The sequence below is a fragment of the Cupressus sempervirens genome, chromosome 8 (assembly GCF_028749045.1).
Source record: "Cupressus sempervirens isolate cs-2001-9-10 chromosome 8, ASM2874904v1, whole genome shotgun sequence".
Classification (NCBI taxonomy): Eukaryota; Viridiplantae; Streptophyta; class Pinopsida; order Cupressales; family Cupressaceae; genus Cupressus; species Cupressus sempervirens.
Genome location: NC_143125.1, coordinates 461,057,355 through 461,083,605, shown reverse-complemented (window position 1 = coordinate 461,083,605; position 26,251 = coordinate 461,057,355). Strand labels below are relative to the sequence as shown.

Here is a 26,251-nt window from a genome sequence, read left to right as displayed (position 1 = left end):
CTTCTCCTCAGCAGGTCTTCAACCCCATGAAGTCAATTTTTTGAAAGGGTAGCTTGGAATGAAAAGGAACATTAAGTGGTCCTCAAAAGGGTCTTCACATCTCATTTAGACATTTCTAACTTCAAGAGGGGTGATTGGCTAAAGGCTCAAGTAAGAAAGGAGACATTAGCAGAGAAGTGGAAACTTTCTTCTCCTTAGTGGATTTTCAACCCATGAGGATAGTTTCCTAAATTCTAAAGAAAATCAAGTTAATGATAAGATTAGATTTCCAAGTCATGTTTAGAATGTCTTAGAATGATGATAAAGAGAACCTAACATTATGAAAATAAAATAAAATTAGGATCTAATTTGGTGGACATTCTCCCATGGAGTACCCTAATGGTAACTTCTTGAAACTTAAAGGAAAATGGGAAAGTAAGTTATGGAGACATAGAAAGTTATTGTTGAGCTTAATGGAACAATGAAAATACCTCTAGATGCTCTTTAAACTCTCACATTTACTATTCAATGGGTATCTCCTTAAATCTATTTGTGTGGCATGAATTCTGAAGATCAATGGATGAATTGAGGCTCCCGTATATAGAAACATAAATAGTTGAGCAAACTAGCGCTCTTTCTTTGAAATCCTATTTTGTTAATGTGCATAGCTTTTTGAAAAGCTAGTAATTGTTGCAGTAGCCATTCCTTTCACTTTCTCATTTCAAATCTTGTTCTCAAAGTTATGGTAACCAAGTTTTCAGGTTTTGATGGATTGATTGGGATCAAATCACAATTGTAGAATTTCACAGAAAGCTCTCTTCGGTTATATGACATGGAGGATTTTTAAAAGAGGGTAAAGTCTAAGTGGATTCACCCCATCATTGAGAAACTTTGAGGATGTGGGTTGGTCGAAGCCGCTAGTTTTCTAGTTGCAGTTTAGGCCAAGGAGCTAATCTACGAGTGTATGCATCATTACAACCTAGAGACAAGGTAGATTGTGTTGCCTGTTGACATGAAAATTGTGGTCAATTTCCTCCATGTGCTAGAATGGGAAGAATTCTCATACTTGACCTTTGTGGGAGCCGTCTCTGAGTTCTCCACAAAGAAGATGATCTAGAGGAAAGAAATCATGTAGACATGGTTCTAGAAACCATAGAGCGCTAAGACTAAAGTCATTAAAACCTTGTTTGGGACCAACCTCAAACCAAAGATTATTGATATTTTTGTTCTCCTACATAGGTTAAAAGGTAAGGTAGAAGCTTTGAATTTTATTGAGTAGTATTTCTTTTTAGTACAGTTCATTTTCTCTAACACTCAATACATTGATTGGGCTCATGAGGTAAGCAAAATTCTGTCCAATGCTCTCTGTGCAACCAAATTTTATAATACATTCTATATGTCCTCTTTCATCATCTATATGTTGGATTCATTGCAATTATGGCGAGGCCTCCCAAGAATAGAGAATTTTCTTGAAGATGTGAAATCTTATGAGTTTTATCCATGCTTACAGTTATAGAATAGTTATGTAGAGTATATGAAAGTAAATGATGCATTAACTATGAGGGTTTACAAGGAGCTATAGGGATGTCTAGAAAGGAGATTCAATCCTGAAGCCATGGCCACCATTAGAAATTTTGAGACTTATTTCATTCATCTATCATCTTTTTTCTTATTTGCATCTTGTAGCTTTTGATGGATTCCCCTTAAAGCTACCAAGATATCCCAGTGATATGCTCATGTTGATTGAGATTGTGTGACAAGCTATTCAAGTGAACATATTGAGTAGGAGCTTGAAGAAGAAGGGATATGAATTCCCCATGAAGGTGGGGGCTTTCAGCTGCATACCCACTCTGATGCCAAGAGCATGTTGAAAGTATTTGAGATGAAGTACAAGCTGGACATGTACAAAGTCCTGAGGCCCATGTTCAACTCAAATGGGTATGCTAGAGATGTCTTATAAATAGGAAGTGTAATTAAGCATATCAGCACCATTGAGGACTATTGGGCTAACTGCAAGGATGAGTTTGAGAGCCGTGATTGAGCCTTCACAAGATTAACAATTGATCAGGTGAACATGTATATAGTTAACATTGATGTAGAAGGGGTGGAGGATGATGGCTAGAACATGTACATAGCAACACTTACTTGAACAATCTTAGAGGCACTCTAATAAGCTCAAAGCCTTATGAAGACATTGGGGAAGAGATGGATATAATGATTGCTTGAATCTACAAGATGACCAAAAAATGGGTCAAATGGACCATAACTCAGAGAAGTTGAAGCAAAGGCACATCTACTCTTGAGCTTCCCAAAAGTTGAAGTAGCTTTGTCTTCCTAAGGTGGTACATTAGGTGCAACCTTGTCTATTACTCAAGGGCTAGCACAACCATTAGGTGGAGGTGATCAACCTCCTAACAAGAACATTCATCTTGCCAAAATTTGTCAAGATGGTTCTTTGCCAATAATCATAACTACAACAAAAGCTAAGAAGAAGAAGGTAGAGGAACTAAAAGATGGTGTAGTCACACTTACCCTCTCACCCCATAGCAGTCTGATCCCATCTATGAGTGTTGCACTACTCCTACCAAGTAGTCCCCAAGTACAAGTGGTGGATCTTAGAGATGGTGAAAGTAGTGAAAGTGAGTCTACTGAGTCCAATGAAGTAGTAAAGAAGACCACAAAAGTAGAGAAAGGTCCTAAATCTTCAAAGCTCATTTCATAGGTCCCAAAGAATAATTTCTCTTTAGCTATGAAGACATTGACCCCAGATAGGATCCTAACGCAGGACATCTGACTATGGAGATTCCCAAGCCCACTAAAGAAGGGAGAATCAAAGACATGTCCATGTATGATTTCACCCTGCATTCTATGGATCTCAAAGAAGACATGACACTAAAGTGGGCCTATGGAAGTCAATGAATGATGTGATTGAGGGACAACTTGAAATCCTCAAGCTAACAAAAGTTAGAATGAAGGTAAAAATTCATGACATTAATGATTTCATCAAATAGTTAGTCACCCCATTAGCGAGCATCTCAAGAATGTCAGTCACTAGTGATCCTACTACTACTGATGTTCAAGCTCTCATCTCTAAGCTACAAGAAGGCAAGCACTTCAGATAGATTGGTAGAGAGTGGAGTAGAAAACTCAAGTCAAAAGGACTTGCGATTATGGAGCAAATAGGCAATGCAGTATTGAGGCTCAAAACAAAGAAGGATAATATCTCAACCAATCAAGCCACCCTAGTAGCAGAGAAAGTCAAGAGTGAAGATTGCATTTCTTTATTGAGGATGATTATCCATATGAAGGCTAAAGAAGTTGTGGAAGTAAAGATTCTTCCTAGGGGAGATGAGCCTCTATGTGAATGGCTATAGAGCATGCAATTCAAATCTAAAATGATCCTGGCAGCAGAGGAAGGATTGAAGGAAATAGAAGCTAAAGTGAAAAAGGATCAAGGCAGAGACTATGAACTATTAAGAGGTCTGCATACAAATTCCCAAGCTAGTGGACAAGGAAAAGGGATCATTAGAAAAGAACTTCTCTAGTTATCTAGATGGCTTGACATTGATATCCTCCAATCACCAGAACAGAGTGTCCAAGCTCTAGAAACTTAGCGGGTATGCACACGTGGCTATGGAGGAAATATAGGAGCGGTTGAATGTTGTCAAAGATTTAGCCAGAGAGTATTCCAAGTGGCTCTTGAGATGCACTAACGTCCATGTTCATAAGCACGAGGAGTTGATTCCAATCATTTTTGTTGTCAAGGCCTATAAAGAAAAGTCAAAAAAAGGAAAGAAGGCAAAGTGATTCATATCCTACCCTTTCACATTTTGATGTAATGATTGTAACTGATGAATTGGCTCCTTGCCATTTGTCAATTTTGAGGAGATGAACAAATTTGAGTCCCATTTTGTAACGGCCATCTCAAAATCCTATATGTACTAATTTGAAAGATTAATAAAATGTTGCCTAATCTTTGGTGTGAAATACTTGATGTTGCAAAGACAATTTGAGGTTATTTTATGTCAATCATTTTTTGCTCCATTTGTTTATATATTAGTGTTATGTTTTCTCTTTTTGTTTGAATTGAATCAAGGAAAAAATAGAGTTTTGTTCCCCTGTTTCGAAACTATTAACTAAAGATAATAGTATTGTTAGTGGAAGTTCAAGAGAAATCCCTTTCATTGCTTTCTTTCAAGTTAAGTCTTTTCCATTCTTAGAACTAAGATCTTGATGATATTAGTTTAGTTGTATATAGTATACATCTCTTAATTGTTAAGCTTTGCAGGTTCATAAGATGTGTGAATCCATAAACTTGACTAAGTTAGTTCTTATCTAAGCTTAACTTGGTTCACCTTTCCTATTCTTAGGTTAAGAACATACCCCATTTTAGAGTTAGAGATAAAACATAATTCATTGCAAATTACAAACACAAAAGGGAACTGTACCTAAGAATTCAAAGGGAAGTTAGTCACTTAGCAACAACTTTCCAACTGTTGTAATCAGTTGTTTCTCACAAGCATTGGGCATCCAAAAGAGTAAAAGAAAAGAACAATCTATTTACCAACACACTGCATCACCTTATTACATACATATAAAGAGATGTTTGTATACATCAATGCGTTACAAATGACCTCAATACTACATATTGACTTTTTGGAAAATATATTATTGCATATTGACTAATTAGATAAAGAAGTAGAGACTACAAGGCCATATAAGTCCACTCATGACATAATTGAAATAAGATGGGTATACAGATCACCTTATTATTATTATTATTATAACTTATTGATCTTAATACTACACATGGACTTATTAGATAGGGACTACAATTTAAAGAACGCTTACCAGTTACATCAGAGATTGTCACAGATAGCGGGAGCAAAGGAGAGTTTGTTATTGGCCGTATCAAAAATGACATTGAAATTCTGTTGCAGAAATTGCCTAAGTATAGACACTTCACCTACAAGCCCATTAGTTCGATACGCCAAGCAAAACACATCGAAAGCTTCCTCCCTTGTAAACGAGTTCCATGGAGGCACAAAAAACTTCCTGTTTCCTGTAAAATGAAAGGCAATTCTCAAAAGCTTTGTAGTAGCAGAGAGGCTCATCTTGGGCAATGGGAGCCTTGACTGTAGACCTCACGGTGGCTAGCAAGGCATTGTACATGGGCTCAACTAGAAAAGTGTACATAGTTCCCAAATCGACTATCACTAATCATCCTCCCGCCAACACTAATCCCCTGCAACTCCACGTAGTAGTGGCGTCCCTCTGGTCGAACAAGATGAGTTGACTTGAAGTGGCTGGGAAGAGGAGTGTCCTCGAGAAAGAGAGCGCTAATGCCGGTGTCATCATCAATGGGTCCCAAATAGTAGGAGAACTTGTTTATGGATTTTCCCAGCTAAGAGGGGAGAGAAAGCATGCCTCTTCTGTGTCAACATAAATTAATTACAACAACCAAACAATATGGTCGGCACAGACCAGTGAAATCTCTAGAAACACATGGAAAAAATGTGCAGCCGTTTTTCTCAACTACCACCATTAAATACACAACCAAATCTATCTCTAGAATGCTCTGTAAATTTATTACTCATTCAACTATAAATAGAATGGTTGAGGCTGAGATATCAGCGCTCATTTCCTGAGTCTTTTGCTGTCTTAAATTCTCTCTATTTTTGTTCATGGTATCAGAGCCATGACTGAGGGTTGGTGCATGATAATTTGTTACGTCAGTTGAGGAAGAACTGAAGAATTCAAATGAAGTGCTATTAGGAACCTGCCATAGGGATTTTGCTGTTTGCTATTAGAAATCTGCAAGCTGGCGAACTTGATACCATTGTGGATCAAAAGCATCGATAGTGCTGAAGGTAAGTTTCAGCTACATGTCCTTTAAATGGAATAAGCTTTCGCGTGTAGTGGCGTAGCTGAAGAGTAGTTTGAAATATTGGAGGATTGAGTTGCTGTGTGGGGCAGAATTCTGTGTCATTTATATTGTTATGGTTATCTATTTTTATATGATTTTAGCCAAATATGGTTGAAGTGCTGATTTAGCATTTGCACTATCTTTTGTTTTCTGTGATATTTATATGTGAATGAGAAATGTAAAGACATAAATAAATTGTGTGCGCTTTGGGATTGACTCAAAATATAAAGTTGAAAGTGGTAATTTTAGAAGTCTTTGTTTTGATAAGTTATTAAGAAGGCAAATATCAAGGCATGGTCTTTGCTAGATACTTGATGCTTATGTGATTGAGTGCATGTGTGTCGGTAATTGATTGGAATTTAACTATGGCTGCCAATGAGATGTCTAGTCTTGTGGTTAGTGAAAAATTGGATGGATCAAATTATACTAATTGGAAATGTGAGATGGAGTTAATTTTACAAATGGAAGATTTATGGGAACTAGTCAAAGAAGAAGAACCTGAGGATCAAGATAAACTTGATAAATGGAATAAAAAAGATATGAATGCACGTGCTACACTTTTGTGGCAAATTAGTCCAGGGATTAGGCCTCATGTTCAAGGTCTAAAAACAACAAAGGCAATATGGGAAACTTTACAAACAATGTATGAAAGAACAAGTAAGTTAAAAGCAATGGATATTAAGAGGCAATTAACTCATTTGAAAATGAAAGAAGGAGATAGCATGAATGATCATATCTCTAGATTGAAAAACTTAAGAAATCAGCTTGCAATGATGAAGGTTGAGTACAAAGATGATGAAATCATAGAATTCTTAATTGAAAGTCTTCCAGAGGAGTATAATAATTTCATTCACACTTTAGAATTAACTGACAAATTTGAAAATATAAAATTGCAAGAAGTCTATGGTGCTTTGTTAAATGAAGAAGAAAGGCTTCACAAGTTTACAAGTGAGTCTAGTAAGAGTCAAGCATTTGTAGCTAGAGGGAAATACAAGAATTATAATCAAGAAAGAACATATCAAAATCAAAGACCTAATCAAGGGAATCAATATAGAAATTATCAAAGACAATGGTCTCAACAAAGAGATAATCAAAATAGGAAAAATTATCAAAGGCCAAAAAATGAAGGGAGAAATTACAATAATAATCTCAAAGGAGCAAATACTATCAAATGTTTCAAGTGTGGAAAAGAAGGGCATAAAAGTGATCAATGTTTTAAGAAATGGCAAAAGAGATTTAATCAAAGAAGGCAATCAAATTTTGTTCAAGAAGAGGGTGATCATCATATAATGATAGCTTCTTTGGCTGCTCAAGGTGATTCAAGTAATGCATGGTATATTGATTTAGGAGCTAGCCAACATCTAATTCACAACAAAAATATTTTTAGCTCTTTAGAAGCAACAAGAGGTGCAAAAATATTTTTTGGTGATGATAGTTCACATGACATAGAAGGAATAGGTACAATTTCAATGAAAGGTAATGATGGTAAAAATTTAGAGATAACTAATGTGAATTTTGTACCTAGATTGGCTAAAAATCTTCTATCAGTGAGTCAAATAACTCAACATGGATATAAGGTGGAGTTTTATTCAGATAAGTGTTTAATCAAGAATATTAATGATGGATACAAAATAGTTGCTAGAGGAGTTGAGAATGATGGATTATATAAATTTCAAGCTAGTGTTGCTAAGAAGGCTTATATCACTACAAGATCATCCTTAAGTGAGTTATGGCATCAAAGGTATGGTCATTTAAATTATCAAAGTTTGGCTATGCTTTCAAAGATGAATATGGTTGATGGATTGCCCTAGATAAAATTAAATACAAATGTGTGTGAAGGATGCATGGTTGGTAAACAACATAGAGACACTTTTGAGAGGTCTACATGGAGAGCAAAGAGAAGTCTAGAACTTATCCATAGTGATTTGTGCGGTCCTATGAATCCAACATCAAAGGGAGGAGCTAGGTATATCTTGACATTTATTGATGATTTTTCAAGGAAAATTTGGGTTTATTTCTTGAAACAAAAGGATGAAGTGTTTAACAAATTTGAAATATTTAAAGCTTTTGTGGAAAATGAAAGTGGAAATAAGATCAAGAGAATTAGAACTGACAATGGTGGAGAATATGTAAACAATAGGTTCAAATCATTTTGTGACCATCATGGGATCAAAAGAGAGATGACTAATAGATATACTCCTCAACAAAATAATATTGCTGAAAGGAAGAATAGGACTTTATTGGAAATGGCACGTTGTATGCTAAAATCTAAGAATCTTCCTTTGTTTTTATGGGCTGAAGCTATTAATACTGCATCTCATGTTTTGAATAGATCTCCCACAAATGTTTTGCAAAACATTACTCCTGAAGAAGCTTGGAGTGGAAGAAAACCTAATGTTAAGTATTTTAGAGTGTTTGGATGTGAAGCCTATGCCCATGTGCCAGATGAGGTTAGAGAAAAGAAATTTGATAAGAAAAGCATTAAGTGCATCTTTGTGGGGTATGATGACCAAAGGAAAGGATATAGGTTATATGATCCTAGTGTGGAAGATGTGTTTACAAGTAGGGATGTCAAGTTTAATGAAGGGTTTGACGATATGCCAATATCCACTCCTATTCCACATATGGCCATTGAGAATCATAAAGATCCTAATGATTTTGAAACTGGTGAAAGTCCTAAGGAACCCTTTGACATGGATGAAGAATCTAGTCCTTCCCCAAAGACCAAGAGTATTCAAAAATTTTATCAAAGGACTCATCAAATTAATTATGCTTTAATGACCACCATAATGAAAACTAATGATCCTCAAACATATGAAGAGGCCAAAGGAAAACATGAATGGGAAGAAGCTATGAAAAATGAGTATGATTCTTTGATAAAGAACAACACTTGGGAATTGGTAGAGTTTCCAAAAGGTAAGAATGTGGTTAACAATAAGTAGGTATATAAGACCAAGTTCAAGTCGGATGGGAGTATTGAAAAACATAAGGCAAGACTAGTGGCCAAAGGGTATTCACAAAAAGAAGGGATTGATTACACATAAACTTTTGCCCCAGTAGCAAAGATTAGTACTGTCAGAGTTATTATAGCATTAGCAACTCATTTTAAGTGGCCTCTACACCAAATGGATGTTAAAAATGCATTTTTGAATGGTGAAATTGATGAAAAGATTTATATGACTCAGCCACAAGGATTTGAAATCCAAGGGAAAGAACATTTGGTTTGCAAATTAAGGAAGTCTCTATATGGTCTCAAACAGGCTCCAAGGGCTTGGTATGCTAGAATTGATGAATATTTTCAAATTCAAGGCTTCCATAATAGTCCACATGATCCAAATTTGTATGTGAAAGAATTTGCTAGTGGTGATATCATAATCATTGTGCTTTATGTTGATGATCTTATTATCATAGGACATAGCATGGATAAAATTAGTAAGATAAAGTTAAGCTTGCAAAATACATTTGAGATGACAGATCTTGGTTTTCTACACTATTTTCTTGGTATAGAAGTATGGCAAAAGGATGATGGATTTTATCTTTCTCAAACTAAGTATGCCCTAGACATATTGAAGAGGTTTGGAATGACAGACTGTAAAAGTGTATCTACTCCAATTGCTTCGGGGTTGAAATTAAGCAAGGACATGGAAGGTGAAGATGTTGACCCTACCTTATATAGGCAATTGGTTGGCAGTATTTTATATTTAACACACACTCGTCCTGATATTTCTTTTGTAGTTAGTGTGGTTTCCAGATTTTTGAGCTCACCTAAAGTCCCACATTGGATAGCTGCTAAAAGAATACTAAGATATGTGAAAGGGACTTTAACGATGGGCATCTATTATTCATTTCATGGAGATATTTCCCTTGTTGGCTATTCAGATTCTGATTGGGCAGGATGCATGGATGATCGTAAGTCCACTACAAGTTATGTTGTCTATCTTGGTGCAGGTCCCATTTCTTGGTGTAGTAAAAAGCAATCTACCATAGCTCTATCCACTACAGAAGCTGAATATACTGCGGCAAACGAAGTAGCAAAAGAAATCACTTGGCTACGAGCTATCTTATCAGTCCTTAGGCAACATCATACAGGGCCTTCTCTACTTCATTGTGACAATCAAAGTGCCATATCATTGTCTAAGAATCCTGTGTTCCATGCTCGCACCAAACATATTGAAGTTTATCATCATTATATCAGGCATCTCCTCCAACAACAGGTGATTCATCTTCAATATTGCAAGAAAGAGGACCAGATTGCTAACTTATTCACCAAGGCTTTAAGTGAAGCCAAGTTTGTATCTCTTCGACATCTTTTGGGCTTAAGAGCAGTGACATAATTATGGTTGTCATTTAGGGGGGATTCTTATGAATTTCAACCATTGTATTTAGGAAACTACAGATTGTAAATGGGTACCTAACAAGGCCTTAGGCCAGGACCCATCATATGTAGATTATGGGAGGATATTTAGATAGTAGATATTTAGTATTGCTATTGTAATTAATTTAGGGGGGATGTCAACATAAATTAATTACAACAACCAAACAATATGGTCGGCACAGACCAGTGAAATCTCTAGAAACACATGGAAAAAATGTGCAACCGTTTTTCTCAACTACCACCATTAAATACAAAGCCAAATCTATCTCTAGAATGCTCTATAAATTTATTACTCATTCAACTATAAATAGAATGGTTGAGGTTGAGATATCAGCGCTCATTTCTTGAGTCTTTTGCTGTGTTAAATTCTCTCTGTTTTTGTTCATTCTGAACTCGACTAGATCAGCGGTGCTGGGAACCGCATCTCCTTCCTACCGGTGACTGCACCCAAATGTGAACAGAGGAAGAGCTTTCCAACTAGATGAAGTTGATCCTTTGAGATTGAATGTTTCCATGGCCATGTCTCTAGTTGTGTTTGCCCTATCCCTCGTACGAGTAATAGTACCTACACATGTGGCGCGAGTTGCAATGGTGTTGGGGCAAGGCAGTGCAAAATTTGGTGTTGCAAGAGAGAGCCTTGTAGGTGGGAGATGCGCGGGGGTTGTAAAGGGGATTACTCTATTTATATTAGATTTTGCACTTGCATTGCATCCAAATGAGGTCACTACCCATGTCTAGGATGAGGTGCTGTAGCAGTGGGGATTTCCCTACTCCCAACTGCATTATGAATTCGCTGTCATTTGCAGTTAGTGGGCTATAATAGCTGCTCGCTCGTCCTCTTGCCATTGCCTTGTTGGAAATTTAAACGTCAAATGCCTGCAGGTTGTCCTCAAGCCCCATGCCCATCTACCCTATCAGTTTGCTTCCCGTAGGCATCCATGGTTGGTAGGCATTTATTTTTGGTAGGTAAGTTTGAAATTTGAACGTTGAGAGGGAAAGGAAGAATGTGACAAAAAGGAATGTTTCTACATTCATTTTGTAGAGTTCAAGCATATTCAGTAGATCAGTAGTTGCAAAGCAGAGTAGAAGAAGGAAGAAGAAAAGAAGTTTGTGCCTGCAGTTGCACGTGTTTCCCCTGTTCTCTCAATAAGATTGCTGAACTTGTCTTGTTGAAGCAGTGATTGCTCCAGGCACCATTGTATGCAGCCATTAGAGTTGTAGGTTTAAAGTTTTTAAAGTTTTAAAGTTGTTTGAAGTTTTACCAGTTTAGGGTTATTTTAGGGTTTTTTCTGGTTGAAGCTGTTTGCTCCTAGATTTTGTAATATTTTATATCAAAGATTGAATAGAAGGAAAGCAGGCATACTTGAATCCATTGCTCTTTCCTTGTATGTTGCATTTGAGTAGTTTTTTTAAAAGGTTAAAGCTTTGTCTTTCTAGTTTTAATGGTGAAAGCATTCACATTGAATTTCTTTAAGTTATAATTTCTTAGCTTGGGACAAAACACTCGGCATCCTCTTCCCTTTTTTGTAAGTGTTGAGCATTTCCTTTGTGAGCCGAGCTCACTTGGCATCCATTGGTGCCGAGCTCACTCGGCATCCATTGGTGCCGAGCATTTTTTTGTGTGTGTACTGAGCTCTTCTTGTGCTGAGCCAACTCTGCACCTATTGCTTGTCACTTGGCACCGTCAAGTGCCGAGCAATCTATGACTCGGCACCTTCAAGTGTCGAGCAAAACTAGCACTTGACACCTTCATATATCGAGTAGTTTTTAAGTGCTGAGCAAATATTTTAGGTTTAGGGTTGTGAGATTTAAATTTTTAACTTATATTTCTAACATGCCTGCAGTCTTTCCACTCGCCTTTTGCTCCACTCCATAGACAACTGCATTCTTTTAGGCTGTATCAGGTTGAGGGATTTCATCAGTAGAAATTGAGCAGACTCTCTGTAGATTAGGTCTACTCTGTAGTACTTCCCTCCATCGCAACAGGTCATGGAGAGGATGATTACAATTATGACTGCGGACTTGGAAATGCTCACTACAGCCATAGTTAATGTATAAATAACTCGACTGACCTCCCTTGCTTTGGTGGCAATGATTGAATTCTACTGGAATTTATAATGATCTGATTGTTATCTAGGAATAAATAGAGCCACTTCATTGTTTGGCCCTATTGCAATAAGCATGCACATCTCGTTGCTTATGCACTTACTAGTTGCAAGGACATTCATTTTGTGTAGTGGCATGCTTTTTGTAGAAATTCCTTCCATTTTCTCGAGGTCGATATTTGGTGGCACACTTCTACTAGCTGGTGATCTTTTCCTCTATGATTATTTGATGGTTTGAATCATGGTTTTTTAATTCAGTGGAGCACTTCAGAGCAATAATTTTGGTTTGTTGGGCCAATTTGTGGGAAAAAACAATTCTTCCACAATTATTTCAATGCGTTCGGATTAAATTTGTGTGGATATTAATGTTGTTAGTGTAAAGTTAAGGTGGGTACAATGATTATTTCAATTGATATTTTTTAATTTTGTGGGTCTCATTTTTTTGAAGTTCGTGTCAATTATTCTAGTACTTGTACCTTGTAGGTCTAAGGGTTATAGTGATTGTTGAATATTTTATTTATATCTCTAAAAATAAGTTTCTAATGATCTCACTTAAACAAATCTCAAACATCATAGAGTGAATATTCCATTCATATTTGTAAGAATAGAGTTTTTGATGATGTCAGGGAAACACACCTCATATGTCAAAGTCAATCCAACTATATTGAAAACCTAATTCTATTATATTTGGCACTGGCTAGAGCACATTTGAAAGAAATCATTGTAATATTAGATGGTGTTAATTTATGAAGTTGTAAAATCTAATTTCGGATTTAATTCTTTAGCACATAATTATTGATGAGAAAAATATTCATAAAAAGATAATTTTGTAGAAGAAAATTATGCAATTTGCAATTAATCACAATTTATAAAAGGATGACATTAAAAATTTCTAAGAATTCCTATGAACATCTAAAATTCCATTCAATCATTGCCAATCTTTCAATTATCTATTTATGCACCCATTGATGGTCACTTGATTCTCATTCACTTAGAGAATTTGCATCATTTTGAGACTTCACTTCAAGCTAGGAAGAAATGCCTATCGAATTTCAAGTAAGATCTTTCCAAATGATCTAAAATAACTCATCTTGTTTTACAATATCTTCCTTACAATGCTTCATACAAAATCAACTTTAAAAATCAAACCCTATGCGGTTCCAAGAAATTTTACAGTTCTTATTCTTGATGATCTTTTTAGCACAAACATTCTATTGTGGTAATAATATATTTGTAAATTACCATCATTTCATTCTTCAATGCAAATTATCTCAAGAGATGCTTATTGTGGGTTATCATGCTTTGTCATCCTTGTATTTTTGGGTAATGTGTTCAAAACATGCAAAAATATAAGAGATGGTATCAGTTTCTGTGAACAGTATTTCTTACATATAACTGTATTGCCCATGTGCTTCATTTCTATCTTCTTGCCATATATACAATAACCACCAAATTGCCTCATTCATTTCTTCTTGTCATATATAGAAAGCTTCCAATCATTAATTAATGTTGATAAACAATCTACAATGGCAGAACGGCTGGAGTGGGATGGTTTGAGTGGGTTAATGTTAACTTTTATCTTTCTAGGTTAAATTTGACAACCATCTACATGCCAATTTTTTAAATTTCATTATAAATATGATATACTTTTAAAACTTATTTAATAAATACCACACAAAATATTTGTTATAATTATAATGTTTTGAGAAATAAGTCATCATTTTGTAGTGGATATCTATTGACATTCTTTAGATTTAAGATATCTATAGTAGTATTGGATCACCTCCAAAAATATATTATCAAAATAGTATGCCACATAATGTTCATTTGAATTTACACCTCCATGTGTTTTCCTTGAAAATACAAAATGGAAATTAGTCTTTGATTTCAACTTCTGGAAACTCTGTTTTGCACATTACAAATGGGTTTGGCGCTTATAAATTTAAATCTTATGAATATTTCACAAAAGTTAATAATCGATGTAAATCCAATTTCAAAAACCTTTGCACTTTATATTAAGTAATATAGTAAGAGTGGTCAAGAGTGTGTCTTTGTTGTAAAATGTTAAAGTGGCTTTAATGATTGGATGTTCTATAACTTTGTATTGGAAAATATTTCAAGAGTGGCCAATTGAGTGCTAGTTGTAAATAAATAAAGTGGGAGTGATAATTACATCAATTAAAATTTATTTAAGCATTTTATAAATTTGAAGAAAACAAGTTAATGGATAAGTTTAAGAATTTCTAAGAAGTCCTAAATATCATTCATAAATAATTCAGAAAACTAGCAATCACACTTTGGTGTGCAATGTGTAAGCCAAAGCTATGCGAATGTTTGATTTAAAAAAAGAGTCTGTTTCTAAGTAAATAATTTAATATAGTACATGGTGTCACCTACTTTTTGTGTGCATGTTGTTTGTGCATCAAATGTCTTAATAAAGAAATGATATCTTCAAATGGGTTATGACTCCAGAAACATGGATCCAAACACAATTAAAGTGGGACCTTTGAATCATGGTTAAGGAGGGGGGGGGGGGGATAAAGAGATTGAAACATCCTATACACCAAATTAATATCTAATGAGTGGACAAAACATGTTACGATAACATCCTTTGCATATACTAGTTTGCCAATTTAAAAGTACATATAGTCTATGTGGAAATTTGTTAGCAACATTGTCATGAATTTTTCTTTGTTGTTTGATGGTGTTAGATTTTGTGGTCACCATGTTGCATTATTTTACTCTGTGATTTCCATGATAGAGTTAGTTGTGCTTTTTTTTTGTGTGCTAACTAATCTAAGTGACTTCTCTTATTACTTTATAATTTTAAATTTTCTATTTATTGGGGTCTAGTTTGATGAAACATGTAACACTAGAAGAGTTAAAATTAGTCCAATGCAAACAATTTGAATGTTCTAACTATTTTTATCATTGTGCACTGCTTTATGACAAGAAAAATATTCTTAATATTTTTTACAACTGTAGCTTTAGAAGTTCAATTTGATATTTATTTCTAAGGCCCATCCTTTAAAATAGAAAATGATACCATATGTTTCTAACTGTGTGAAACAAATGAAATATATTAATATAATTATTTTTTTACATGCATTAACATATAACATGAGAAAAAGGAATGTAATTACAATTGTCTATAACAAAGAAATTTCTTTGAAATGAATACAATCTAATACAAAATATGTAGTAGTGGACGAGTTATATTTTAATAATGATGGCATTGATATAATTAGTAGATGTAGTTCAATTTTATTTATAGATATGTAAAGAAGTTCAAATTATTTTTATTGTTTCACAAATAGTTAATTTTATTAAGTGAGAAAGATCTTTATTGTAAGATATATGTACTCAACCATAGTAATCATTCATTTCAATGATGTTTCATTGTTGAATGTATAATTGTGCATTAAAAGGTGAAAACAAACCACATAAGAAGAACATATTTTATTAAATCCTCAATAGGCCTCTTTGTACCTCATGATTAAATTGTCGAGTATATAATTATTCTACAAACATACACATTATTTTAGTTGTTTCCACATCATTTGAATGTAGCTATTTATAGTATATGATGAATGTGATCTTTTGATTCCAGTTGGTGTATTTACCTACAAGTACAAAATAAGGTCGATTGGCCACATTTATATTACCATATCGAGATGTTCATTTGATATCTAAGAACTACTTTGAAACAAGTAGACAAGTAAGAAACATCAAATGGGAAATTTTAAATTTAATGAAAGTTAGCTCAAAACATTAGTTGGATAAATGCCTTGCAATAAGAGTCCATGAATAGTATGAATTGTCCTCATGGGGTTGGTTAAGGAATATCTTTATTTGGAGTAAACTACTCTTGAGCCCTTGAGAATATAACATACTATAAAGAAAGAGTGAAAAGAGAAATAAATATGATTTCGATCCTTCATCAATGTAATTAGAAATTGTTTTATTTTATTTTTAAAATTCATGTTATTAAAAATGGTAATTAATCATGACATATTCACTAAGTTCTCCAAACCTTTTTTAACCCCTTAATTAACATGCAATATTGATATTTGTTACAAGAAATTTATGAACATTCTATTTTATGAAAAATATAACAATACTTATTGAATTTCCTGTTGTATTAATGATGATATAAAATAATTAATCTAAAAAATAATGGTACATTTAATAAAAGAAAAAATATCCTTATCATTATAATTGACCATAGTAACATTTTAAATGTATTTCCTTATTAATTGATAATCTTAAATCAATTTTTTTACATTTAAAAAAATTGAATATAATATTAAATAAATATAAAAATACTTTAAATTTAATATAAACAAAACAAAATGGAAACTTACTATCTATGAATTATAAATATAAGGTAATCTAATTAAAATTATTGTAACTAAAAATCTAACTAACCTAATGTTTTTCTAATTATACATAAATATAAAATTTACCTTTAAATTTTATAAATAGTTTATAAAATTTAAATTTAGGGAAAATAATCTAATTTCTTTCTATTATCATGTCATATGTTTGTCTTCCAAGTGTAGAGTTGTATGCTTCCTAGAATGGTTGGTTTCATAAATTTGTGAGTAAACTAATGAAATATGGACTTTTAAATTTGTTGCAAAGGCAATATTGAAAATAATTTTATTGAAAGGTGTAGTGCCTCTCGTGTTTGAAGTTTGTACCTTGTTTGTTTTTTATTTGAGAGATACTTGATACTCTTATTATTATTTGTACCTTGAGATGACTTGAGGGTCTGATGTTATACTTTGATTTAGTATCACAGATACCATATTGCTATGCTGTTCAGTTTATCATATTTGCATGTTGATGCTATTTTGAGATGACAATAGATCTATGATGATATTTGCTTATATGATTTATTCGACATATTTGTTGATTATGTTATGATTTGGATTTTATGTTATGATGATTTACTTCATTCATGTCTCTTTATGCTTTCTATGAATGTGAGTGGTGTAAATGGATTAATTAGTTATTTAATTCATTAATTTCTTTGGCTATTATATTATATGCAATTGCACTTGATCGTGTATTTTAGTGTGCAGAATTTACATCCTTGACAGTGGCACATGGAGTTAGTGATTCAAATATTCATATTTTACCAATTTCATCCATGTATGGTCGAGGTATCCTTATTTTAATTGTTTAAATTAAAACCTTTCAGTGATTAGTAAATCCAAACTCATCTGCATTATGTGATTAGACCAGTGAGCATATCTTTGCATTTAGAGGTTCGCTCTTTCGCAAAAGTGTTAAGGGATATTCTATGATTTTGGATTTTAGGTTTTAAATCTTTTCAAATTTAATTTTTGGAAACTTTTCCTTAGGTGAATTCCCATTGCAAAAAATAACCTATTTTCATTTGGGTAAATTTGGAGTCTAGCTACTCTAGTTGGCTATTTACCGTAATCGACTATTCACTCAAAAAGTGAATAAGTATTGAAAGAGGAATTTAATTTGTCACTTTTTCCATTTTGGATTTTAGAATTTGGAGAGCATTTCCAAAATCCTCTTTTGAAGAATTTGACTTTTTTTCATTCTAGGAGCTATAAGCATGGGTCTTTTGTGAGATTGGTCTCATTAGATCTGGCTTGGGGAGTTCTTACTTTGCCACCACTTTTAGTAGTTTCAATAGGCTATTTATTTTATCAGGCTATTTTCAAAATTTACCCCTTTTGCTATTAGATAGGGCCTTCCTATTTTATTTTTTTCACTCTATTTCAATTTTAGTTTATTGTAGCCGTATGTTAGGAGGTTGAGAACTAGTGTTCCCCTCTATTTCTGTTTGTTGGTTTTGCCTGATTGGTCGGGTATGAATGTTTTGCCTATTTTTGGGATGTGAGTTTAGGGTTTTGAGCTGTTATGCTAGCTATTTTTGTATACAATGTTTGAACTCATTTATTTTTATATTTTCAAGATTTTTGTACACAAAGACCAAATGGGTTTTAATTTTAGAAATTTTCTAGATTTTGGAATTTTTACCTCATTTTGCATGTCACCATGTTTTCTTGGGTTTTCTTGGCATGAGTTGGGTCGTGGAACTGGATTATCCATTTGGATGTCAGTCGAAGCTTTATTTCTTTTTTATGTTTTTTTGGGATGCATGCTACATCCGTCCCATCAAGTTTGTTTTTGGTTGAGTTATTTTTTGCTTATGTTCTCATCCCATCCTTGTGTTATGGTCTTCGTGATGGTGGTGAGCCACACACAAGTACATGCATGTACACTTGTCGGGTGACTTGCGAGTCTCGATCTTCTGTGGTGCTTTTGAAAGTTATGATCATACATGTGAGGGATGGCAAGGGCCCACATATGACGCTATTGATAGTTGGGGGGAACCACATACTTAGTTTGTTGTACTGCTCATTGTGATGTTATTTTAGTTATTACAATGTTGCTTTTAGTACTCTGCAATGTTTTCCCTTCTATTCTTTTCCTTTGCTATTGATTAGATGGTTAGTTGTTATTTCTAGATTTTTGTCTTTCAGTAGTGTGTTCGAGTGTTTACACCTCAAATTGTGCATCTAGTACTCTCTGGTGTGGAGGTTCTAAACTCTATTTTACCCTTTTGTTTGTCCTTAAATGTTTTTTTTCATTTCTTAGGAGACCATGTGTTAGAATGGGGTGATACATTATTGTGTCGCACATCTATTTGAGTTTTGTTGTGGGATACTGGAAAGTATCACACCCCTTAGGAAGAAATGTCATGCAATAATTCTTAGTATTGCACCCCCTTTGAAGAATTGTCATACGATACTTATAAAGTATCACACACCCTTAATAGAAGTATCACATAGTCCCTAAAAGTGTTACCCTCCTTCTTAAGTACTATTGTGCAATATTGGAAAGTATTGCTCAATGCTGATTTAAAGTATTGCTCGAGTTTTGTAAAAACCTATCTGGGTGGGCAACAACAGTTTTTGGTTTGTTTCCAACTTTTCAAGAATCATTTGGGATACCCTCTTAGGTGTTCTTCAATCCCTTGGTGACGCATTTTGAATTCAAAATGTCTTTGATTTGAATTGAGTTGTGCAACCTTCATTGTCAGTCATTTTGCTTAATCGTGGCATTTGGAGATTCATTGGTAGCCAAGATGGTGGTTAAGTCTTCTGTTGTGATCTATGTGTCTATGTATGTTGTTTTCATGTGCACTTACACTTTTAAAAAAAAAATCTTTTCTTCTATTTCATCTTTGTTCCATGGATCTTCGGGTGGGGCATTACATCTAGTATCTATTGGGCAGTCATTCTACATGAGGCCAATGACAAGAATCCTTCGCACAATTCCTCTCCTGAAAAGCTAATCTTTTGGGATAAACTCCAAGGTTTCGTATTTGTCTTGTGACATACCAAAATCTACTCAATTGAATATAAATGTGATTGTTCACAAGGAGGCCTTTGCTGGTTCTATTTTGATCTTAGAATGAAGAAAAAATCTATTCACTACCTCAAAATAACATACAAAAGAACAATATTTTTGTATTTTTTATTTTTTTAATGAATGCAATTCTAACAATGCAATTAAAATGAGTTCCTACTCTAACAAGGGGTTAGCAAAGCAAATAACAAAATTGAAAGCAAATAACATGAAATTGAGATAACTTGAAATCAAAATCCTAATGAACATAAGCTACAGAAAACAACACACTGCAAGTTAAGCTTTCGAATAAATCGATAGGAAACCAATGAAAATAGGAGCAATGCTTCCTAGAATCCACTAATGTAATCATCAGTGAGAAGCTTTAATAATCGTATGATCTTTCACTCTTCATCAAATCGCAAGGCCATAGAAAATGTGCTCATGCGAGACAAAGAGTTATGCAGGCACAATTTGTGATCTCTCCTCAAGCTAGATATGTTAGCAAAATTTGTAAATCTATAGCAAATACCAAAACTAAAAGATCACACAACTAGAAACAATGCAATAAACCTTTGGCTCAATCACAATTCCATGAACAAAATTCACAAAATAATGACACATTCAGGCAAGAATTAGTGCACTCCAAATGCGAGCACCAAAAGCATAATCTTATTGCATAATAATGGTAGCCTCAACTACATATTGCAATGGGGTATTTAAAGGAAATCATCTCCTTAATTTGTGTTGAGAGTGAGAGATATCTTCATGCAATAAAATGCTTTTAACTAATAAAACAAATTAAATATATATAGACTATCTATAAAACTGGTGCTAAGAGAGATTCCATCCATATTTTATTCATTAATTGGATGCATAAGCCCTTTACATGTCAAAAGAAAAGAAAACATGAGAGAGAAATTAGGAGGAAGCCCTCAGTCAAATTAGGAGTGTCTGGAGGTGCCAAAATTAAAAGCTAGTCCTTCACTAGGCATGTGTCAAAATTGAACTGTCATCAGAATGCATTTTCAATGCATGGAAAGAGCTATTTTTGGAACAAGCAGTTAAATTTTAGTGCACCTTAGAATTGTGAAGTTGTGGACCTATGTACTTGAGGACCTACAGAGTTGTGGACCTATGCACCTGTGGAGCTATGGACCTGTACACCTCGAAAGCTTAATTCGTCAAAAAATCAAAGTTCTCAATTTTGAAAACAGTTTCTAGGTTTTACTCAAATGGGGTTTTAGATCACTTTTTGTGTACATTCTTTGCCCCTTTTTGATGATTTATACCCTCTTTATAGCCAATCACTTTCATAAACTTGAATTCCTACTTCTTCAATCTAAAATCCCAAGGCACCTGCATTGAATCTTGTCATTAATAGCTACACAAGATGAGGAACCTATTCCACTTCATGTGTCCAACCTCTGTATCTTTGACCTTTGGCTTCTCTCCAACTGCCCTATTCTTTCTAGTGAGAAACCAAGTCATCAAGATGATCAAATGTTTGAAACATTTTCATATTTTTCACAATTTTTTCTAGGCATTTTTAAATGGCTTTTTTGGAGGTCTTTTGCTCAAAATTTCAAGTCAAAACCTTCGTCGGTCCCTTAAACTAGGCAGCCTAAGGTTTGCTATTTTAGGGACTAAAATTAGATCTTCAATTCTTCTTTCCAATAGTGTAAATAGTTCTTCATTCCAAGCTCTAGGTAAAAAGTTATGACCCCAACAAGTTGAGGATTCCTTTTTTACCTACGTAGAAGCAAATATTAGTCCGTGGATTTGAAAAATACTTAATTAAGACACACCCTAATGACATTGGAACAAAAACCCTAAAAACTAGCTACTAAAAACCACCAAAAAAAACCTTAATTTTAACCTTAGAGAGCACAAAAAATAAAAAATAAAAAATAGCGCACCTGGTGTACTTGATAGGTGCACTTGATGCACTATTTCTTTTAGCAAAAGTTCATGTGTTTGGGAGGTGCATGTGACACAGGGAGTGATGGCAGGTGTCACGAAGTAGGCGCATGTCAAATAGAGGTGCGTGCATGGTGTGAAGTGGATGAGTGTGTAGAGGAGCAAGGTTTTTGAAAGTGTGCACAGTATCAAAGCACGCACGAGATGCATGGTGTGCACAGGTGGGTTTCTGATGTGATCAACGACACAATGCTTTAAGGTGTGTTCATGGCACTTTGTGGTGTGCATAGTGCGTTGGAACACATGTGATGCATTAGCGCACACACAACACATTGGTGTGTGCAGTGCTTGTGCTGTGCATGATGCTTTGTGGCACTTGCACACGGTGATAAAGGTGCATGCATGGTACTTTTATTTTTTTGAAATTATATATATATATATATATATATAGACTTTTAAAAAAAATTCAAATTTTTGGTTTTAAAAAAAAAAAATTTCAAGTTTTTACTCTTTTGACTCTTTGAATTTTCCATATCTCGAATTGTGAGTCTGGGGATCCAAAAAAGAGTAGGGTGTCCCCATTCCTAGTAGGGAATGGGGCATGCATTGTGGAACCACAATAGTATCAAAGCCCATGTTGAAACATTGGGATCTCTATGTTATGCTTCCACTATGGTTTTATTTTCTGTTGTGTATTGTTAAATTATGTTTGATTATTTTGATATCTTATTGGTTCATATTTTTGACTCTTATTCTTGTGATTCAATTTTTCTGACTATATCTTGTTGTTCCAATAGGGATGCCTCCTGTACATAGACCTGGTGGCCATGGTGATACCTCTAGTGGTAACCATGGAAATGAGCACCTTGAAGAGGATCATTAGTAAGGAGAGGGAGAACATGGTAATGCCAATCAAAATGCTATGGGGACATTGATGCTAGTGGTCATGGTGATTCTTTCTTAGTTGGGCCTTTGTGATGAGGAGTGCTAGCATGATCAAAATCAGGAAGAGGGGTCCCATCATGGGGATTCCCATCACTTAGAGCATAGGGAGGAGGAATGTAAGCATGAGCATTCTCTTAGTCCATTAGGTGGCAGAGGACACTATCGAGGTGGCAAGGACTGCAATAGTGAATATTCAATTAGGCTAGATATTATGGAGTCTCTTTAGCAATCCAAACTACCATTCTATGTTGTCAAGGGAGGTGGCCTCAAGGTTGAGACTTGGTTGTTGGACATGAAGTGTTGTTTTACCATGTATCCATATTTAACCAACATGAGAGCACATTGTGCGATTATGCAGCTGACGGACCATGCATCCATTTGGTGGAATATTGAGAATCAAAAGATTTAGATTGGAGTTTTAGATCTCACCTGGGAGATCTTTGAGGAGAAGTTCCAAGAGGGATTCCTATCTCCTCAGTTCAAAGAGGCTTGTGCAAATGGGTTCCACTCAATCCTACAAGGAAACATGACAATGGATCAGTATGAAATTTGATTCTTTGAGCTCAGGAAGTATTCTTGCTATAATCATAATGACTTACTCCTAGCTCATCATTTCATTTGAGGCCTTAAGGATGCCCTCATTGGAGAAGTCCACATGCATTAGCCTAGGACTCTTGTTCTTGCTATGGAGAAGGCATGAATTATAGAGGAGAATCTGGCTAGAGGTTTTAGTGGTAGATCTAGTTCTCAGAACCAAAGTGCTCAGAATTTAGGGCAGGATGTTTAGTATTCTCAATCCTCTAGGAAGGGTCAAGCCCAATTAGAACCTCCTCAAAGTGGTAAATGTTCTGGTAATCAGCAGGGATATTGGACTAAGGGTGGGTAGTCTTCTAGTACCTCTAGTAAGAAAGAAAATAATCAGAACTAAGGATAGAAATCCCAATAGGATTTCCTTCCTTAGAGTGTTCAGTAGAGTTCCAACAGAGATAGTGCACCATATCCTAGCGCTACTCAGCATGGTTCTGGAATAGGTGCTAGCTTTGGAGGAAACTGTTACTCTTATGGCTAGCCTAGCAATAAATCTTATGATTATTTAATCAAACCATCCATAGGACCTCATAAAGGTGTAGCAAGATTTGAGCCTATTGTAGGGGATGTGGGTCAAAATCATAGAGTCTTTGCAGTGGTTGACAACCGTCAAGTGGATCATCAAGGTACAATAGTTGAGGCTATAGGTACATTGCATGATATCTCAGCTTCAATTTTTTTTTACTCTAGTGCTTCAAATTCTTTCATTTTACCATCTCTTGTTCAATGATGTGGGCTAGTGGTAGTGCGTTAGGTTGATAGGTGGTAGGTTGAGTTAGCCACAAATTCTAAAGTGGCTATAGATTCTTTGGTCGACTATTGTAGTTTGAATTTGGGAACCTTCACCACCACAATGGATCTTTGTATCCTACCTTTGGGATCCTATGACATTGTATTGGGCATGGATTGGTTAGCCACCCATCAAGCAAATATCAATTGCCATCGTAAATGACATAGGTGGGCAAGTAGAACTTTTGGGAGTTCAGAGACCAGTCTCACTTCGTATGATCTCAGCTAATTAGCTTAAGTAGAGTGTATAGAAGGTTGTTAATTGTTTCTTGTATCTATCAGTGATCTCAAGGAATCCAAGAGTCATATGTTGATACTTGATGATCACCCACTCCTTTGTGAGTATGCCAATGTGTTTCTAAATGAAATTCTAGGTATGCCATCGCATCGTAACATTGATTTTTGAATTGATCTTTTACTGGGAGCAAAGCCAATTTCATGAGCTCCTTATTGCATGACTACTCAAGAGTTGGGTGAGCTCAGATTGTAATTGGAGGAATTTTTGGCAAAGTGTCATATTCATCCTAGTGTATCCCAGTGGGGTGCACTAGTCATCTTTGTGAAAAAGAAGGATGGTTCTTTGCATTTGTGCATTGATTATTAACAGTTGAATAAGGTGACAGTGAAGAATCATTATCCCTTGCTGAAAATAGATGACCTATTCGATCAGATGAAGGGAGCATGAGTGTTCTCAAAGATTGATCTAAAGTCAGGATACCATCAACTTCATATCCAGGAGGCTGATATTCATGAAACAACTTTTCGTACATGGTATGGGCATTATGAGTTCACGATTGTACTGTTTGGGTTAACCAATGCACCATTAGTGGTTATGAGTTTGATGAATAGAATATTTCACACTTACCTCTATCAGTGTGTCATTGTATTCTTGGATGACATATTGATCTATTTGAAGACTATGGAGGAGCATGAAGTTCATTTACATCAAGTTTTATAGTGCTTAGGAGATCATTAGTTATATGGCAACTTGATTAAATATGGGTTCTTCTAGTCAAAGGTGAAGTATTTGGGACATATCATTATAGGTGATGCAATTGCAGTGGATCTAGAGAAGATTCGTGCTATCATGGATTGGATAGTACCCACTAATGTCTTAGAAGTTCATAGTTTCATGTGATTGTTGGGTTACTACCATCACTTCGTGAAGGATTTTCCATGATTAGCTCATCCCATAACTTCTCTTCAATGTAAAGGGAAGAAGTATGTTTGGTCAAACCAGTGTGAGGCATCTTTTAATGCTCTTAAGGAATGTTTGACTAGTGCATCAGTCCTCGTAGTGCCTAATCCTATAGGTGATTTCATGGTTTGCACAGATGCTTCGTTGGAAGGTGTGGGTGCAGTGTTGATGCAGGATGGTCAAGTGATTGCTTATGAGTCTAGGAAACTCAAGGACCATGAGCTTAACTACCCCACTCATGATTTGGAACTCATGGCCATAGTGTACAACCTTGTCTGTTGGAGGCAAAGGTTTTCTTTTGGGACATAGGTTTGAGTTGCATAGAAATCATAGGAGCTTGTAGTATATCTTTACTCAACCAAACTTGAATGTATGACATGTTGTTGGATGGAGTTCTTGTGCAAATATGACTTTTATGATCATTAAATTAAAGGGAAGGAGAATGTTGTCACAGATGCCTTGAGTAGGAGGAACCATGAGGTATCAGTGATGTCACTAGGAGTGCATTTGAGAGGCTGTATCTTGGGGGCTTGCCTAGTGACACTTGGTATCAGGAGGTGAGGGTGGAGATTAAGTCTATAAATACCCTTGAGGGGAGATTTTTAGGTTATATGCTTGAGTTTGATGGACTATTGTGACACTCGGGGCATATCTATGTACCCATGCCTAGTGATCTTTGTACCTTGGTTTTGTCGAAAACACATCATGCACCATACTATGCACATCCTGGTGTCAAGAAGATGCATGCTAATCTCAAACAACTATACTTTGGGGCATGATGTTGCTAATTTTGTTGCTTGATGTCTTGAGTGCCAAAGAATGAAGGCAGAGCATTAACATCTGACAGGTTTTTTGTAGCCACATACCATTCCTGAATGGAAGTGGGATATGATATCTATTGATTTTATTATAGGGTTTACTATGCCATCATGGAGACATGATTGTATTATGGTGATAGTGGACAAGTTTTCCAAGGTAGCACATTTTTCACCCATGAAAGCATCCTACACAACTTCTTCTGTAGTGCA

At 35.1% G+C, this 26,251-nt stretch overlaps 1 pseudogene; it reads left to right on the top strand.

Moving 5' to 3' along the window:
* The first annotated feature begins 9,486 nt into the window (after positions 1–9,486).
* Positions 9,487–10,239, top strand: LOC149543226 (secreted RxLR effector protein 161 pseudogene; annotated as a pseudogene).
* Positions 10,240–26,251: the final 16,012 nt, after the last annotated feature.